At 38.0% G+C, this 19,449-nt stretch overlaps 1 protein-coding gene across 1 annotated transcript in view; it reads right to left on the reverse strand.

Moving 5' to 3' along the window:
• Positions 1-19,218, reverse strand: part of LOC135703878 (uncharacterized) — a 325,488-nt gene extending 306,270 nt beyond the window's left edge. The window contains exons 1-2 of the mRNA XM_065225239.1: positions 18,462-19,218; positions 4,386-5,165 (exon numbers count right to left, since the gene is read on the reverse strand). The gene's annotated coding sequence lies outside the window, so the exon portion shown is untranslated. The remainder of the gene's footprint in view (positions 1-4,385; positions 5,166-18,461) is intronic.
• Between the last annotated feature and the right edge of the window lie 231 nt (positions 19,219-19,449).

Consider the following 19,449-nt stretch of genomic DNA (forward strand, 5'->3'; position numbering starts at 1 on the left):
CTCCAAAGGTCATAACATAACATCATAAAAACCAGCGGCAAATAAATTGGATAGTAAATTAGAAACATTGCAATGCATCGGATAGTGGAAGTCTTTCCCTACCCGATGAGGATGTTGGTTTGCGTGGGCGAGCCTTGAATTTCTAGAAATCATCAAGAGAAGTCATTGTTTACAAAAGCTGTTAGGCTCTAATTCCAGCTCTATCTAGAATTGATTTGCTTGCTTGCGGTTTCAGCTCGATGCAAGGCTGGTGGATCAGCCAGGGGTAGTAGTTTCTAGTGAAAGAAATAATCACATCACTAAACATAACCACGAGCAATGACGAGGAACTGCATTCCAAACCCCATGATAAACAAGGAGCGGATGCATCCAACGAAACTTTTCAGCGCAAAAGAATCATTACCAACATAGGAAAAAATTGGGTAAGATCCTTCCATTGCATTATTTCATGATTCTTCAATATTGTACAAATATTTACACATTACACACAACTACACACAGTAACTCGGAGCGTTTGGTACGGTATGTAAACGCATCCTTCCACCCCTGTAGATTCAAGAAATGTTCCCATTTATTTCCAAGAATCATCTTTGCGGCAAATACAACGCAGTAGGCCTGGCCGTTTTGATGTTTATATCATATCTCAGATATGCTGTAAACATCAATTAGACAAGAAAAATGAATAGACCTCATCTAACCTAATCATTTTCCAGGATGCTTTCTCGTACTGGCTGCGTTTGTATTAGATTAGATTAGATTAGATTAGATTAGATTAGATTAGATTAGATTAGATTAGATTAGATTATATAAGATTAGATTAGATAAACCTCATGTAAAACATAGGATGTTTTATGCATCACTTATAATACATTAATACAACAAGTCGTTCTAATTCTTTTTCAGAAAGATGTTTTGTGTGTTACTTGGGACACTATCTATACTATCGCGGACGCTCCCACCCGGTTGAGCCGTTCCGGCGTGCTCTCCATCATCGAGATATTCGTCAGCAACATGGAGAACATCTCCCAAGCTCACTAAGAGTTAAGCTTGGACCACTTTTCGGTGGTGGCTGTGGTTGGCTCCTCCGTTAATCGATTTTATGCTTCCCCTCGGAATTACCGTCGGGTAAGCCATCGATTTCGGTGTTCCACTGGAGACGACTGATGACATCGATAGATCTCTGTACGCCGTCGAGGAAACGATATCCAATGCCCGGGAACAACACCTGTCAGCTTCCAGAAGGGTGAGTTATTCCCTGAACCTTGATCAGAATACTAAAAGCCTAATCAGACTCCGTAACGCCACGCGTAGGCAGTAACAAAGAACTGGACTGCCTACCTTGAAGACCCATTCCAACCATCTAACCAAACATATCAAAGCCAAAGTGGTGGAACTCAGAAATAAGAATTTGCCAAAAGAAAAATCCGTTCCCTCCCAGATTGTGCAAAACCCTTTTGGAAACTAACAAAAGTCCTCAAAACTAAACCGGGGCCCATTCCAATGCTGGCTCCACTGAATGGTCCCGACGGTTCAGTGGTAAACCTGATAACACCTGAAGAGAAGGGTGCCGCGATAGGTCAACATTTCGTCAGCTCTCACAATCTCGGACAAAAAATCATCAGCCCTCACGAAGCTGAGGTTGCTGAAAATGAAACCACCAATGACCAATACTTTACCAATAATTGATAAATGTTTGATGACTTAGTAACCAAAAATTTAGAGGCGATTCGTTATAACTTGTGTTTTTAGAACCGTTTTTCTAATATTGAAGGACAGCTGTACGCTCAATTTTGAGATACACTGTATAAACATTACCCACTGCACTACGCCGTCCCCAATTGCTCATCTCCTAAAATTATCATATTTTTTTTTCATGTATTTGAATCGTTTAATCTCGTAGGGAAATTTACGTATTCTCGGCAACCTAAGCAGCGACCTTCTTTCTATAGCCTTTTTCTCTAAGGAACGCACACATATGCAGTATTGGTTTGTTTACAATCTTTTGCTGCCAGCTGCTCTAACAATTTCAGTCGAAAGAATTGTCAAAAACTGTTTTGAAACGCTTTTACAAAGCTCCAATCTTCTCTAGTGAGAGCGAGTATTGTCGGCAACCAGTTTTTCTTCGGCAACCGTTCCATTTGAACTGCATGTAAATCTGCTGTTCTATTATCGGCAACTCGAAATCAGCTACAATTTGTAGTGCGTGTGTTTCATTTCAAGAAAACCTTGCTAGATTGCTTTTTCTCAGTGGTAAAAATATAGTCAAATTGAAGCTGAAAGCATAAAGAATCGTTTGCATGCATTAGCGGAGTGTTTTCGTAAGGAAATCCAGTGAAAATAGTGTTTCAATTTGGGTTGCCGAAAATAGTCTGGCATGCCGAAGCCGTCATTTCCCCTATATTTTCCAAAGTTATCGGATTGTCAAAAATATCGAAAATATTAAAATCCGTGCCAATGACGTAAATTAATGAAATAACTCATGTATAAAAGAATAGTTTAACTATTCCGAACACACTATTTTGATTGATTCACAATGCACCATTTTGAAAATTTTGCAATCTTCAGCATGTCTAAAATATTAAAATTGTTAGTGATAATATTATTGCATCATGGATTTTTTAAGTCTCGCACCGTAAAATTCCAGTAAGCTAGGAGTTTTGAATCTCAAAATGACATAACAAATAGAACCATACCGAACTTCAATTCAGGAAGCTATTATTGTTCGAAAATTTATGAAATCTTCTCCAGAATTCTGCAAAATTATCTATTCGGTCAAATTACATTCGACCAAACACCGTTCGGCAAAACGTCATGTTGCCAAACGGCATTTGGCCAAATGGCCGAACATCGTTTTTTCCTGTGTTAAGATTGAATTATATATAAGTCAAGCCCATATTTTGATATTACCTTCTTTGTTAGCTGAATTATTATGTTAAACGTGATTTTATTCTGGACGATTCTTCATGGGATGTAAACAATCCTATGGTGGACCGCGGATATTTCAAAAATGTTATTGATGACTTCAATTTATAACGCAGATTTTCGTGGCTAAAATAAAGTAATTTATTTATTTGACTTATTAATCACACTAAATAAAATATAAACTTGCATCTTATTGAAAACACTGGTGAAATAATAATATATAGGTCATTAATTTTGCATAAATGGAATAAATAGCTACTAGGTAGTTCATAATAGGCTGATTTACCCTAATTTCCATACATTCGCAGCCCGAATATTTTTTTTCTTTTCGTGGCATTTACTAATGCACCATATTTTCGATGTGGTTGAAGTGCATCGTCCTTGATGGGATACAGAAATCTCTCCCTTACTTGATATTCTGTATCCCGATATTCTCCCTAGCTCGATGAAATTCAAAGTTCCTTCTATATAGCAAGCATTGCTCTCTTCGATAATTCTCTGACTCGATACCTCTTTTACTCGATATGTTCTGATTAATTTTTCCATGTATTTTCACCTCTCGATGCAATAATGTATATATTTTTTTAATTTTAAGATAAAGCGAAAGCAGTAAAACATTTCATTGCGATAGGAAATTTGGCGTAATTGTGCTCTATTCAATAGATTTTGTGATTTTTAGTCAAGAAATCTTAACAAAATATTCCACTTGGCTAATTCATATTTTAAAAAAAATATAGTTTTTGATTATGTGAAGGAATTTAGAAACAATGATATTTTTCTGGTGTTCTGTAAACAAAGTCGATGGTCCCTAAAATATCGAGTAAGGGAGAGTTGACTGTAGTAATTTTTATGATTTGCTGTGATGGTGTTTCTGGTATCTCTATTGAAATTAGGGCCATGATTCACGGACGCCTTTTCTTATGCCAGTAATACACGGTTCAAGTGAGTTGATTCAACTCACCCCCAATCTGGTGGCATACAATTTACGATCTACTTAATACTAGCTACGAAGCTGAAAGTATTACTCAATGTTTGCTGCAAAAGCGTTGAGCTAAATTTTCAGATCTGCTAGGCTTACGATGATGCAGTTCGTGCCCCTGAAAATGCAAAGTGGTAGAGCAGGTGAAATCAGCTGCTACGTGTCACTCAAACGTGACATTGATGTCACATGTACTTAAGCATATCCCAAATCAACATACCATTTTCATTGGTAGGTACATGTACATCTTAAAGTGTGAATAGCAAACAGTTTTCCTCGATTACGGCTTCCATTGCTCGTAGCATACAGGTTAATAATTATGTAACTTAAGAGTACTAGGTCCATTAAATCACATGAACGAAACGGCATCCGGAAGGACAAACTGCCAACTGGGACTCTCTGTGTCACTCTCTCTTCGTCGATGTCATTATTCATTTAAATGGCTCAATGTGTTGTAGTAATTGCACAATCATCATGCTCTCACCTGTGCTCAGTTCACTCCAGCTGTCCTCCGCGATAATGGCTTCGAAAAGGAATACGCTATTTACGAAGTGGAACCGTGATCTTTTGCCGGTTCGGTAATCCCGGAAACAAACGCCGTCGTCGTAGACACTCCACACACATTTACGGTTGATTAATAATTGCCAACTTACATCCACCAGAAGCGATGGAAACCGGATGGAGCAGTCTTCGTTGTTGACTGTTCACCTCGACACGATGGGAATCACGCAAATCTATCCATGTGCTGTTTACCAGCCTGATGAAGTGTGTAGGTCGGATTATGGTCGGAATTATGTTGTACCATGTAAATATTTATTATTTTCGACCGAAAGCCTAGTCAGATAGATACAGACGCACACCGAGGAGAGCTTATACACTTTTGCACTGAATTATGAAGTTACGAAATTACGCAATTTCCGTCGGAGAATGATTGCACCACCGAACGACACTTAACGCCGCAATATTTCACGTTAGCGATAGTTTTCCGCCACCTTATGGAACTGAGAGAAATGGGTGAATTTCGTTTCACTTTGATCTACACAGTGTATTTGATCTCGAGTGAGATTAATGTACAAGATCTGAAAAACAGAGTTTCCATTCGTTCGTTGCTCGTGTCATCAAAGTCTTCAGTTGATGATTACGATTATTGTATTGTCATTCACAATGTTCTGGCTGCTCCGCCAGAAATGGTTTGATGTTGCACTTGATTGCGCATGCAGATGAGGACGTTTCAGCTTTTTTTTTCCTTCTGCGGGAAAATGATCTAAACAAAAAAGAAATGGGAAAGAGAAATTATTGCAGCAGCTGTGAAGGAACATGACATTTTAATACGTCTACTGAAGTATGAAATTGTGTCAAAATAATTCATGTGAAAGAAAGCGTTCAGACATAAGAAATTGTGCTTTGATTTGGATTTTCTTTGAGGCTTGGGTACGCATTTCAATAAATTGAGATTTTCATATCCCTGACCTGAATATTCTATTTTATTAGATGGATTTAATTAGAATTGAAATTAAAACTAAGCCATAGAGTTATTACGTATCGAAAACAAGATTTTTTTAAGTAGGGTAGAGAACTACTTCGGCCTAATCGCGAGCAGAAAACATCAAACAAATCCATGATTTCAGAGTTAACAAGTCAATTATACGTTTGGTACGATACTTTAGTTAATAAGCTACGGAACGAAGTCAATGAGAACGCGTGATATGAAGGTTTGCACCCATTATTCCTAAAAACAAAAGAAGCGCTCCGACCGAATCAATTTTTATCTGCATCCGATAGGCCGAAGTGAATTCATTTTCGTTTCATTGGCGTTTCAATGCGTTAGGCCGAGTTTAGAATCCGTAGGCCGAGTTTGGCGTCAAGAAGCAGTGTTAGACTTTTGACAATGTCGCAACGATTGGTATCTCTTTATCAAATCCTACGGTACATACGGAAAGGTAAATAAATTTGGAAGCCATCAGTAATAATAATATTCCGTTTGATGTTAAAATGCACTAGATTAAGAAATACTAAGTGCGGGTTGTGCTTAATAGGCCGGAAATGGGGTAGTTAACCCTATCCTTCACCCTTTATATCTAGAAGATATGAACGATTTCAGCTTGACTTCGCTTAGACTGACTGCACTTATAAATGAATGCTTCTCGGTAATTGATAGCAATCGGTGGAATGGCACAACGAATCTACTGAGTGGGCCTGGGAGTGATCGTCCGTTCTTATTGTATATGTTTCAGTGACTCTACGTGTTTGCAATCAAGTGGAAGTGAGAAAGTAATATTAGAGTAACCTTTGTTTATTTATTGTTGTTTCGTCTTCGATTGAATCTTACAGACTACTCTACATATTCTTAATTCTATTTTTAAAAACATTCTTAGAAATAGTAAAATCGTAATGAACACCAACGTCGTTGAAGGCTTTCAAGCAGGAATTTAGTGGATTGTTCTGACCATAGACGGTTCTATGTGCCGGTACAGCAATGAGAGGAGATCTCCTTAGTTGCCGCGGTGGTACATAGAGAGAAATTTCCTGGAGCAATTGAGGACAATCGATGTTTCCGCCATGTAGGTCGAAAATGAATAGTTGCTGAATCATTTTACGCCTTTCATTTAACGTTTCTAAGTTTATCAATGCACAACGAGCGGTGTAGTCAGGTAGGTGCATAGGATCACGCCATGTTGTTTTTGAGACCGTGCTTCTGAGTCCCAACAAAGGTTAAATGATCGGAAATTTTGTTGGATCTGGATGCAACTTAATAATTGATGCAATCGTGGTTTTGATATAATGTATAGTTTTTCGAAATTCATACGAATAAAATTTTCGATCTTTTGATGCCAATGATGCGACCCTATCAGTGTAAAGGGGCCTAGGGCAAAACCCACGATCTTAGCAAAAACGGACGCCACCAGGCTACCGAGCCCCAAACATCACAACAAACAATTATCAACGGCAATCGTTCAAACTCAGCAACATGAAGCTATTCAAATGAAAATGATGTTCCTGGCAGGACTCAAGAATGTTTTCAAGCCCACATGGAGCATTTGTGACATTTTACTGAGCTCCTTACATAACATCAAGCCATTACGAATAACGATTGTCAATCCTGGCGACATCGATGCATTGGAGTAGGGCAATTGATTCTGGTTGGACCTATCCAAAAACTGATGATGGTTGGACCTATTTTTCAATCGCTAGTTTAGTCAATCTTCGCTAAGTTTTTATTTTCAAAGATCACTTTACTATCATAAAAAACTCTTTTTCTTCAATTTGCATGGGTGTTTTATTGAAAACACTTCAAAGCAATTGAGTCTCAATGTGTTTTCAAAACAGTTCACTTTTCACGCATTAGCTCGTCATCATGCCTTACTTTCAAACATACAAAAAGGTAATATTTTTCACATTTATTTTTATTTTCATGCAGTAAAATACTGCTTTAAGGTGTAAACAACACGTTAGTATGCCATTTATCCATTGGTTTCACTAAAATGTTTGAATAATTGACGAAATTCGAATAGATAAATATGATCATGGTTGGACCTACACATGATGATGGTTGGACCTATGTGTTTCCTAAGACGGCCGCTAGGTGCGCTTCGGTTTGTCTACATCCTTCATGCGCAGCTGATTTGAAATTCGATTTCGTTTTTTCCGAGTGATTATTTTCTTCGATTGAAAAAATGGCTAAAGAAAAGAGTTATACGGTCGAGAATCTTCAAGAGCCTTTTCTTTTAGTAAGAAATAAATCACTTACCGCGTATCAGGCACAGAAAAGGTACAATATTCCGAAAACGACGCAAAAATTAAGGGAAGCCACGGCAAGAAATATGGAAGGGAAATAGTGTTGAGTGTTGATTTGGAGAACCAGCTAGGGGATTGGGTTTATATGTGCGCTGCTTCTGGCAGTCCCAAGACGGCCAAAAAGATCTTGGAAGCTGCTAAAGACCTTGCGTCACTAGTTGGGCGTAAATTTAAAGGAGGAATTCCATCGTCAGGTTGGCTGAAAGGGTAACCACCGATTTCCGAACTACCACGGAAGCGCCGAAAGAATCTGTTAATATGAATTTACATTAAGCACTTCACATACTACTTTTGTGTGTGAATTAACTTGAAATAAAATGTTAACAAACTAAAAATTGCTATCTGAAACTAATTTCCGAAAAAAACTCCTAGTTGAAAAAAAAACTTTAAAACCGGAATTAAGTTCTGATATTCTGTCATTTTAAGCCCCTAAATTCCCCGGGGGCACCCAGAACAGGCCCGGAAGAGGCCAATGTGGTCCAAGGCACTCAATTTTGTTATTGATCTTGTTATCGAATTTGGAAGTTATGAAAAGTGTTGCATGATAGGTGTTATTCCTTCCATGTCAAAATTAGGTCCATGTTCCATATACCCTGGAACTTGTTCCGGCTATATCTCTGGAACCAGTTGACCGATTCCAAAAATATTCCATAGCTTACAATGGGACCACAATACCTATAGTTTGACGTTAAAAAAATTTCCAAATTGGATCAATGATTCCCGAGAAAATGAGCCCTGATGAATAGCTAATGCGTGGAAAGTGAACTTTTTTTTAAAAACGAAGTTAAACTCAAATTTCTTGATTTTTTTAAATAGCAAATTCATAAAAACTGTATAATAAGAGTTTTTTCATGATACCAATAAGCTCTAAACAAAGTTTTTGAACAAATATGGGCTAAACTAGCATTTGCAAAAATAGGTCCAACCATCATCATTTTTTAGGTCCAACCAAGATCATAATTCTTTGCTGAATAAAAACGTTTTATAAAATCATTTGTTCATAATATTTAACTTTTTATGTTATTATTAGAAACAAGAAAGGTAGATCTTTCCCCTAATCACGCATTTTTCATAATTATATGTTGAATTCATAAAAAAAAATACGTCATGAATATTGACGTCGTGTGAAACCGGCCTAAATAGGTCCAACCATCATCAGTTACCCTACCTTTGGAGGCTAGGGGAGCTACAGCCCCCTCTAGGATTAATGTAGCCTTCTCTAGAATTGTTACTACAATTACTTATTTTCCTTAAATATCAAGGTTTATCCCTGTGTCTAGTAAAAGAGAATCAAAAACTTGAATCTTTCGAGGAGGTAATTCTATGAGAATTGCACAGAATTATCTCCTCGAAAGTTTGAACCATGATTTTCGATCTGGATCGAGTATGGTGGCAAAAAATATTCCTCAACTTTTAGGCATTCTCGACCGAGCTCTAAAACGCTTTCAGGCGGAAGTCAAGTTGAAAATTTTTGCGAGTATCTGTGTGTTTGAGAATCACTACTGTATTCACCCAATTTTGTAATCATTCCGACTCTCAGTGAAAGAAGGAAATACCATAAACAAAATCATAAAACACTTACCTTGTCATACAGCTCACAAAACCCTTTTTTATTATATTATTATAATAAAAAACCACCCATCTTAATTCAGGTGCAGTGTCATTTTGATTTGGGTCCCAAATGCACATCTTCTTGAAACATTACACAAACACACTTCAAAAATACAATGTTAATTTCATTGCCTATTTAAATATGATTCCGAACACATTCCTACCTTATACACTGCTTTACGAGCTGGGTCTATTTATGACCAAACTATCAATCAAACGCGAGAATATTGCTTCCCAAGGTTGCTAGCATCATTTCAAATAATTCAAAATAAAACATCATTACAAAAATGAATGTGGCATGCAGTGTTGAGAAAATATCAAAAAATCAAATCTCACCAATGCGCAAGATCACGGTTGATTTTCGTAGACAAAAATCAACAAGCAAGCAACTGCTGTTGATTTTGCAAGCTGTGATATCGCAGCTCAGAGTATCAAGCTAACAAAACTCACCAGCTGCAAATCTCACCAAACTGTGGTGAGATTGAGTTTGAGCTTTGCTTTGCTTTACACCCGAACGCAACCGAAACTTCCATAGCGGCTGACAGCAGTCCCTTCGTGTCTGCCATCGGTGAAAAGTAAAAAGAGATAGCAAACTAGACTTTCTCTTTCTAAGAAAACGATGTGCAACGGAATCATTTTTGTGTCGAGTCAACTCTCAGCTAGATTTTTGCACGTTGTGAATAGTCTCGCAATATCAAAGGAACTTGTAAAATCAATATCAAGCATAACATTTTGGTCCAATATCACGCGTGATATTGAGAACGTATGAGAGCGGAAAAATATCATTTGGTTGATGATTTTGCCAAGACTGGTGGCATGAGAACCTTTGTCAAAATTGCAATAAATATTAATTGCGAAGGTTTATAATGCATAATAATGCATTCCTACTTCATACATGATTATATCGAGTACTAAGATAAATAATGCCTTAATATTAAATTTACTTTTGGCAGCACTGCCAGCTGACTAATGTTTACAAAAATTGTGATCTGCGTAGCCTGGGCGTGGCTTATCAAGCTTTTCAACCAGAGATTAAAATGCCGATTTTTTCGAAGGCAAAAAAGGCGGTTTAAAAACGCGAAGCTATAAAACGTAAATATACAAATCCAGTATGTGAAAGCGTGGCGATATGTAATTCAGAACCGGACCTGGAAAGCGATGAGAATTTTGAAGAGATCTTGGATTTTCCATCGGATGATTTCGAAGTCAAATTCAGAATATTCGGTCAATAGTGATGATAGTGATTATGAGTGCTATTATAAGCTCAGAGATGCAAATGAAGTCCAGAGGTTCAGAATCGACAATGGGACAACTTGGTTCCAGAAGTGTATGGGAGATCTTTACTGCTTCCACATGCAGGGAACTGCAGAGCTTCTCACTCGGGTACATTGAAAATATTGATTTGTTTGAGAATATGGAAACGGAAGCAAGTGTTTTTGATTGTGATAAAACTACCGAGGAAACTGAAGAAAAGGTTCAGTATGTGCATGATGATGCCAGAAATGAAAAAGACGAAGGTATGTTGTAAATAATTCTAAATTATTGTTTTATTGATGCTGATTTCCTTGTATTGCCAAATTTCAATTAAGGAAGAAACCATAACTAATGCTAAATCAGGAGAGCTTCTCTTTATAATAAATTTATATTATTTTCCCCCATATTGTTCCGAAAGCATAAAGGCTGCACAAATTCGGAGGTGGTACAAGTCCTAGACCATTGTTTGGCAGTATTGCTACATCCGTCCGTTACCGTATTGACTGAGATGGGAGGATGATCTCGACCTCTTAGATGGAAGTAACACTATCTCACACCATCGATAACTGTCCTGGCCACGTCTTTGCAACTGCTGGGACAGGGAAGGATTGTTAGTTAGATGCTTACTTAAGAGAGATGCAGAGAACTCTACGATCTCTTAAGTGCTACAGAAGGTTGAAAGTTTGTTAGTGGGGAGGGTAAAGCCATAGGATACGTTCGGTAATCATTGCTGCAGATTTAAAATAGCAATGAGGATAGAATACTGCATAGTGTTTCTGCTAAAAAAAATAGCTTATTCAGCCTTTAATCAGCTCAAATTGGTTGTTGGGAACCTCAAGGTGAATTTCTAGCTGCTTCTAAAAAAAGTTGTTGATTGTGAGGAGAATAGATGATTATTTTAAATCAACATTCCGAGAGTTCTGCTGAGGGTGCAAAGAGGCTTTCAAACATAATTTATAGATAATTCAGAAGATAGTTTCAAAATAATACCAAGGATGATGCATAACAGAATTTAAAAAAATTCAAAGGAAAGTTTCAAGAAAATTCAGAAGTGAGGAGAAGCTCGAAGGGTTTCTGAGAAGAGTTTTGACTATTGTGTTATGGTGTTCTATGTATCAATAGTATCAATATGCTTATTTCTATTATTTAGGGACCATCCACTAATTACGAAAGACTATTTCACGATTTTTCGACCCCAGATTTTTTTTTCTCACAAATCCAAGAAATAACAAACCAAATCCGAAAAGTAAAAAAAATCCTAGACTCCCCTTACGTTATAAGTGATGTATCAGTTTGTTTGTAATCTGAAATTAACATATGCCATTACATTCTCAGATTATTTTATAGTTAAATTTAAATCTGCGAGATTACAATACTTCCCGCCTTTCAGAAGATAAACACGAGTTTAGTATATGTATTGGTATCCTTGCACCATAACCAATACATACATAAACTCAAACCGCTAAAGCACACTAACACATACAAAGGGTGAATCCAATCTGATCTGATGAGCACCAATGCTACTGACGCCAGGAAGGCAGCTCCCACACCTGGACCCTACCTATCGACCCATCAACTCATGAACCGGGGATTAACGGCTTTACTTCCCTTCCGATGGAAGGCGTGATCAGAGATGTTATGCCTGAGAACATCCCGGCGGCGCCGACTGGGATTGAACCCAGGCCTGTTGGAGTGAGAGGTAATCACGCTTACCACTACATCACCGGCGCCGATATGATTTTCACCCTAAAATTGATTCAAAACGGCAGGGATTCAACCCTACCAACCCGAAATGTAAAGTGGCCTAGGATAGAGCCTACAATCTTCTGCTCAATAAGCAAAAATGGTGGGCACCTGGGAGTAGCGTTGTAAGTATTCCATTTTCTTCAGTCATCTTGCCAGATACACAGACAGATCACGTTTAATTCCTGATTTTTTATATATGTTCAGCCATTCCATAGCAAAACGATATAGTGATTCTCAGAATCTCGAAAAAAAAGGTAGTTTTGTTCCTTATCGCAAAATATTGGACCCGTATTCCTTAATTTTGTCATTAGAGTGACCATTTCCATGTTAGGGTGGTCCAAAAAATCAATTCTTCGCGATATTTTTTTAAAATTGATTTTTTTTTCAATAGCGTTCGAACCACTGGGCCGATATCAAATGAAAGGTAATTAAAATATTTTTTAGAAAAAAGGGATTTGAAATTGTAAACCGTTGATTGCATTTGTTTTTTGACGTAGGATTACGTCTTTCGGCAACATATTGGGGGTGCAATTTCAAAAAACCAAAATCGACCGCGTCACGAAAAATAGTCAGGTTTTCATCACTTATAATTCTGTCAATAGCGGTTGTAGCCCACATGAGCGTCCATTCATCGAAGGAGGAGTAAGAAGCCGCACCGCTACTGATCGGATTCAGTTGCTCGTCGTGAGCCGCTGTGGGTCATCTATGCCAAGCGAGTCACCCTCGTTCCAAACAACATACAGCTCGCCAGCCCCGTCTGTGTTGAACACCCTAATAGCTCCGCATTTCTCAACAATCACGACAAAACGGTCGTTTTCAGAACCACCATCAATTTGTTTAAGAGAATTTTCTAGAGGTCATCCGATGTCAGTTCCCATAAGTTTAAATCTAACATACCATGTATTCTAAAGGCAATATTTGCTAATGATTATATGTAAGTTAGAAAAAATTGCGGATCTCTAGGTCTACTTTCTGGAATTGACTAATTTCCCGGTGAGTCCGGATATCCAGAGAACCGTTTTCTGACCACTTGGTTGCAAAATAGATATGGTGATGGTATATTTCCTCTATGCTATAATGTTATGCAATTTAGGAAAAAATCGCGGATTTCTAGGTGTTCTTTCAGGAATTGACCATTTTCCCGGTGAATCCAAATTTTCACAGAGCCACCTTTCACGGGTTTTATCGATCCGATTGGCCACCCACAACTCCAATCGGTTCCTTGTCTGTTCCGTTGAAAGTAGATAGTCATACCTTTCAAGTAGTGGCTCAATTTTAAGATGTGGTAACCAAATTGCCGAGAACCAGTCAACATGAATTGGCACGCTTTTTGCTCGGGACTTTTCCGGGTTTTTCCGTTCCGGCTGGCCAACTACAGGTCCAATTGGGTTTCTATCTATTCAAAATAAAATAGGATAGCCATATCTTTTGATTGGTGGTTGAATCATAACCATGGGTCATCGCATTGATGAGAACCAGTTATGTCAAATATGAATCGACACGCATTTTGCAGCCTTGGTACTTTGAGGAAGTTTCGATGGCTTGGGATTATGTCAGTTAATGAGTACACACACAAAAAAAATAATTTAAATATTACATCCAAGAGGATGCACTTCAATCATGTCGAAAATCGCATGTAATTTTTATGCCCACAAAAATAAACAAATGCACTAAAAGCAGCGTAATGTCAGTCCATGCACTGCGTTAATGATAATTTTGTCCTTTTTGGCATGTTATAACAATATTTTTGACACGATTAATGTGCATCCACTTTGATGTGATATCAAAATTTTTTTTTTGCTGTGCTCATTTCATGAGATAAGCTACTTTTCTTCAAAATAAGTAAAATTTTACTCATTAATGAAGACTTCCAAGATAGCGTGTGTAGGAGTTTTCCGTCTTCGATATTTTTTCAGTTGAGTGAGTCCTTTCAGATCGTAGCCAGTTTAAACTATTTATCAATGTACTGTGGTCCGAATAAGCAATTTAACAGAGCATGAGAATGAGCATGATTGACCGCCCACGGTTGCTACTCTGTTATTGCCAGATCAGCTGTACTTACACAGAGAACTAATAGACGATGCTTGGAACTAGCAATCATCCTCAATGTGTAAAAACTGGTGATCTCTAACTAGGCAATACCAGCGCCGGCCGCGCCTGAACGCAGGTCAAGAAAGGAATGGGTAGGAATGTGTTGAAGTGACACTCGCTTTGATGGAAGCCGAGAAATCCTCTGCACTTCCACGAGGAATCACTGGGATGTTGGATAAGAGGGTAGGGTTTGCAGCAGGGTTAGTTTTGGTAAACGATAAGCTGCATTGACTTCCTAACGATAGGGAGGGGTTACTGTATAAATAAATAAAAAGGAATGATCTCACTCAAATAATCATGTGAAGCTGAACCAACAGCAACTGGCCTCCTCGTAGACTTTCTTCGACCCATTGCAGGTATTTCCTTAAAACACAGACGTCAAAATTCCGGATCCATCTCGTCGATATATAATTAATAAAATCGAGGTTATTTGAGTATACAAGAGTTATAAAAACAAGTATCAATGAATAATTCTTGAAATAGCAAAACTCTGAAAAGGTAAAACAATTTAAAACATTGGCCTAATGTATGATGATATTCAATTTATTCTCTGGGTAATCCTTTTGGGTATATTATAATGAAATAAAATGTAAATAACAATGATTTGCTATTTGATACACCTTCTGGCCCTTCAGGATCTGCAGGACAACTTTTTTCTGTAAATGAAAATTATAGTTCTAATGATAAAATAAGATTTTAAATATGTGAAATAAAAATAATTTACTAGTCATAGCCTAGGTACCATCAACAGCGAAATTTACCGCACCGAGTGCCTCCAGAAGCGTCTGTTGTCCTTCCTGTGGTCCCACGGAGGCGAGACATTATTTTGGCCGGATCTGGCATCAGGCATCATGCCATTACGCGCGATCGACGTTGGATTGGTACAGAGACAATCATGTTGTTTTTGTACCAAAAACCTCCAACCCCCCAAATTCACCAGAGATTCGTCCGGTGGAAAGATTTTGGGCCATAATGAAGTGTTTAAGAACCAGCTGGAGTTGTAGAAAGAATGGATGAAAGTGACCAAAAAGGTCGGCTCCACCATTGTACAAAATGAAATCAGGGGTCTTAAGGGAAAGGTGCGGGCTTTCAGCGATGGAAAGGAAATTGAATAAAGTAATTATGCCAAAACATAATCCATATGTATTAGTTCATTCCCTGAATGTTTCAAGAAAATCCAACTTAAAATAAATTTTTGGAGAACACTTTTGTCTGGTGCATTTTTTTTTGAGTACAGGCCTTAGCGACGTTTCATCACTACCTAAAGCCCCACGTAGCCGAAAGCAACACTACTTTCTTTTATCAATAATTTCGGAACAAATAAAGCTACAATTAACATTGCAGCGGCGCCGGTGGTGTAGTGGTAAGCACCTTGTTCCGTTTATGTTGCTGAGCTAGCAGCAATCAACTTCGCATTGGGGATGATTTCCGATATGCCCATAGACCATTACTTCATCTTCTCGGATAGTCTCAGTTCGATTGAGGCTATTCGGTCGATGAAACAAGGTAGGCACTCATCTTATTTCCTTTCAAAGGTAAGGGAACAGATGAGTTTGCTGGTCGAAAGATCATATATGATTACCTTTGTATGGGTCCCCTCACATTGCTCAATCCCAGGCAATGAGAAGGCAGACTCTCTCGCAAAGGTGGGCGCACAACAAGGCGAGATTTGTGATAGAAGAATTTCACATGATGAATTTTTCCCATTAGTACGTCAGAGCTCTCTTTTAAGTTGGCAAAACGATTAGACAAATAATTCTCTTGGGCGGTAGTTACATTCCATTATTCCAAATGTATCTTCGAGAGCGTGGTTCAAAGGTCTGGGTGTAAGTCGGGGATTATTATTATTATTATTTATCTTTATTAGGGAGGCTTTCAGCCTGGGGCTGGTTCGCCTCCATTCTAAGTCGGGGATTCATTCGAGTGATGTCAAGACTTATGTCCAACCACTACTCGCTAGACGCAAATCTCTATAGAATAAACCTCGTTGACAGCAATATATGTAGGTGCAGAACCGGTTATGATGACATCGATCACGCAGTTTGGTACTGCCCGGGTAATGACGCCTCCAGAGCACGACTATTGGATACCCTAGTGGCCCGAGGTAGACAACCCTTCCGTGAAGTAAGAGATGTATTGGGAACACGTGATCTTCCCTACATGCAAGCGATCTACGAATTCCTTTGTTTGTCTGATGTTAGAGTTTGATGTGACTATCCCCTCCTTTCCAAACAATTTCCCGCCATTGTGTCCCAGTCTTATTATCCTCCTGTTCCTGTGCTACTTGCCCCTGCCCAGCCAGGATTTGGTCAACCGTCCGAGAGTAGTATCTGAAGGAGGCTTCAGAAACCAGTTTCCTACCTAGATCCTTCCAATTGAAATTGTTACCTATTAACCTCGAGCCCGCCACGAGTAATTGGTACCCAATACTAACTTAGAAATACTGCCAGTTAAAATGTAAATCAAACATTACTGATTTTGGCTCCGCAAAGTGTCACACACGACTGAGCCTAGTAAATAAACGAACTAGTTAAAAAAAAAGTCTACAGTTAAAATATAATGAATGTAAAATAATTAAGTATTACAAAATACAAATAAGCTCGATTTTAGTTAACCTCAGTACATTTAACTGATTTCAACTTTTGATATTTTATTGGAATTGAAACAAACACTTTATTATGCACCATGGAATGGTTTAACGCAATATGGAATGCTTTTAAAAATATTGGTAAACTTTAAAAATAAATCAATAGTCAGAAAAATCGAGGTTATTATTTGGACAGTTAACAGTTTTCATGCTATTGTAATCATTCATTTTTGTATTTTGTATTTTCCTGAACGAAGGCTGATAAAAGTGAATCATTATAAAATTAATCTAAAAATGTGCCATCATCGAAGAGCTGAAAATAAACATATAGATTTAAATCAATAAATCCAGCCTAAGCGGAGGACTCGTGAACACAATAAGCTCCCTCATCACTCATATTCCGAATCTGATTAAATAAGAATTTACTAGTATACAAATAAATATATAAATAATTAATATAATTTTCTCTCCTGGAAAGGAAAAATAGAATGGTTAATTGCACTTTAAACGTTAAACATACATTAGAAAAAATCAAACAATGTTACTTTGCTTCTTCCAGTTGGGTTTTGATCCTGTTTTAAATATTTATCATTGAATATATAATAATAATATAATAGGACCTGGAATTTATTCAAACTCAATATTCATGGTGGTGCCCTGTACACAAGAAGAAGCCTCTACTACCGATGATCTTTTAAACCTGGAGACAAAAAAGCTACGAAAAAGCGCTTATGCCTTCATTAAATTCTACTCTTACTTGTGGTCCGTATAAGCAATTTAACCGAAAACAAACACTATTATTTTAAGGTGGTTGGAATTTTGTTAAAGTTGTTAAAATTTTTATGGTGCTTCTTTTTGAGGAAAGCTGATTAAGATGGTCCCCATTTACATTGAAATCAGGAATCTTAATTTTAATTTTGGATTACAGTTGTTTACATTTTTCAACAACGTTGAAAACAATATATCATGAATCTTTACTGAAAACGTAATTTATCTAGCATTTAATTTGAGATTTTTTAAAAGACCTTTGAGCCTAATCAATGTTAAAGCCCGAAATCTTCTAAGATATTCATATAAATGCTTTCCTGAATCGAACGTACCTATGGCAGAAAGTCTTTTCATGTATGTTAATTTAATTAAATATTCTAATTTATTATATATAATAAATATGCATATGCATAATTTCTAACTATTTTGCAAACTAAAGCGACAACCCTCAAGTTACCACTGATCCAAGCACCGCTTCCATATTTTGCAATTTATTTACTAAATGTAGGTATTCCGTGATTTCCATAAATTAATTAATAATCATATTAAAACACCATAATTCACTGTTATACAGCGACGCAAACGCAAATAAGCCCTGACACAACTCATTTTAAATTGAAACATCCACAAATCAGGCAAACCTACCTCATAGGTCTCCTTTAAGCACAGAACTAGACAAAACGATGGCAGATCAGTATCTATTATTACCTTGCTGCTGGCATATATCCTCATCAAACGTAATCACCACTATAACACTCTAGCAGCTACTACACCACTAGCATGCAGCGTAGTTCCGTATCCAAAACCCAACAAATCCCCTGGTGACTAATTCGTACCAGTATCACTCAGTCACACTTCAGCACATTTGTCACGGAAAAATGCTTGCTTCTGCTTGACTTTTTTCCTTTCGCACTTCACACCACCTTGCACATTATTCCTATTTCTGGATCCTCTCAAGTGCCACGTAATGAGCCCTTGCCACAAGCACTTAAATCATTATCCACACGTTATATGGAACATAAATGTCACTTTTAGTGGACAAGTATTTCCTCCCACAACTAGGACTACGGGTTGTATTTTTCTTTTCTCCACTGCCTCCCGTTTTCCCAGACGTCCGGCTCACTCGTCTACTCGCTAAGCCACCACAACACTATAGTAGTGCTAACTGCATTTTCCTCATTCCTAAGCGTTGCACGTAGCAGGCTCTTCATCATCAGCAGCAACAAGCACACACTCACACACACCCCGAATGCCGTGTTTAGTTACACGCTTGCTTCCGTTTAGATGCACTCGCTTGCACTTGCAACTGTTTGCATCCCCCCGCTGCGGTCGTTGAAAGATGCTTTTCGTAGCAAATGCATCGCTTCGTTTCACTCACAACAAGATTAACGTAATGTTTACACGAATATCCCCGGAGTAAGGTATCTATCCGTTCGGAGACCCACGTGGTGGCATGCAACCGACTCGAAACGCGCTCGACGACTGCCGCTCGAAAGGATAGGTTGATTGCGTTTTGGTCCCCGTCGGTCTCTGTTTTCCGTTCGATCAACGATGATGGCGATGATGGTGATGATGCTTTCAAGAATGACAACAAGTTTTTCCTTTTCCTCATGCGTGTACCACTAGGTCGTCCGGGATGAGAGAGTTGAGAGAGAACGCAGTGGGAAAACAACCACAACGGTCTGTTTTCGAATCG

This window comes from Ochlerotatus camptorhynchus, unplaced genomic scaffold (assembly GCF_037179485.1).
Source record: "Ochlerotatus camptorhynchus isolate MF236.1 unplaced genomic scaffold, CSIRO-AGI_Acam_v1.1 ptg000222l, whole genome shotgun sequence".
Classification (NCBI taxonomy): Eukaryota; Metazoa; Arthropoda; class Insecta; order Diptera; family Culicidae; genus Ochlerotatus; species Ochlerotatus camptorhynchus.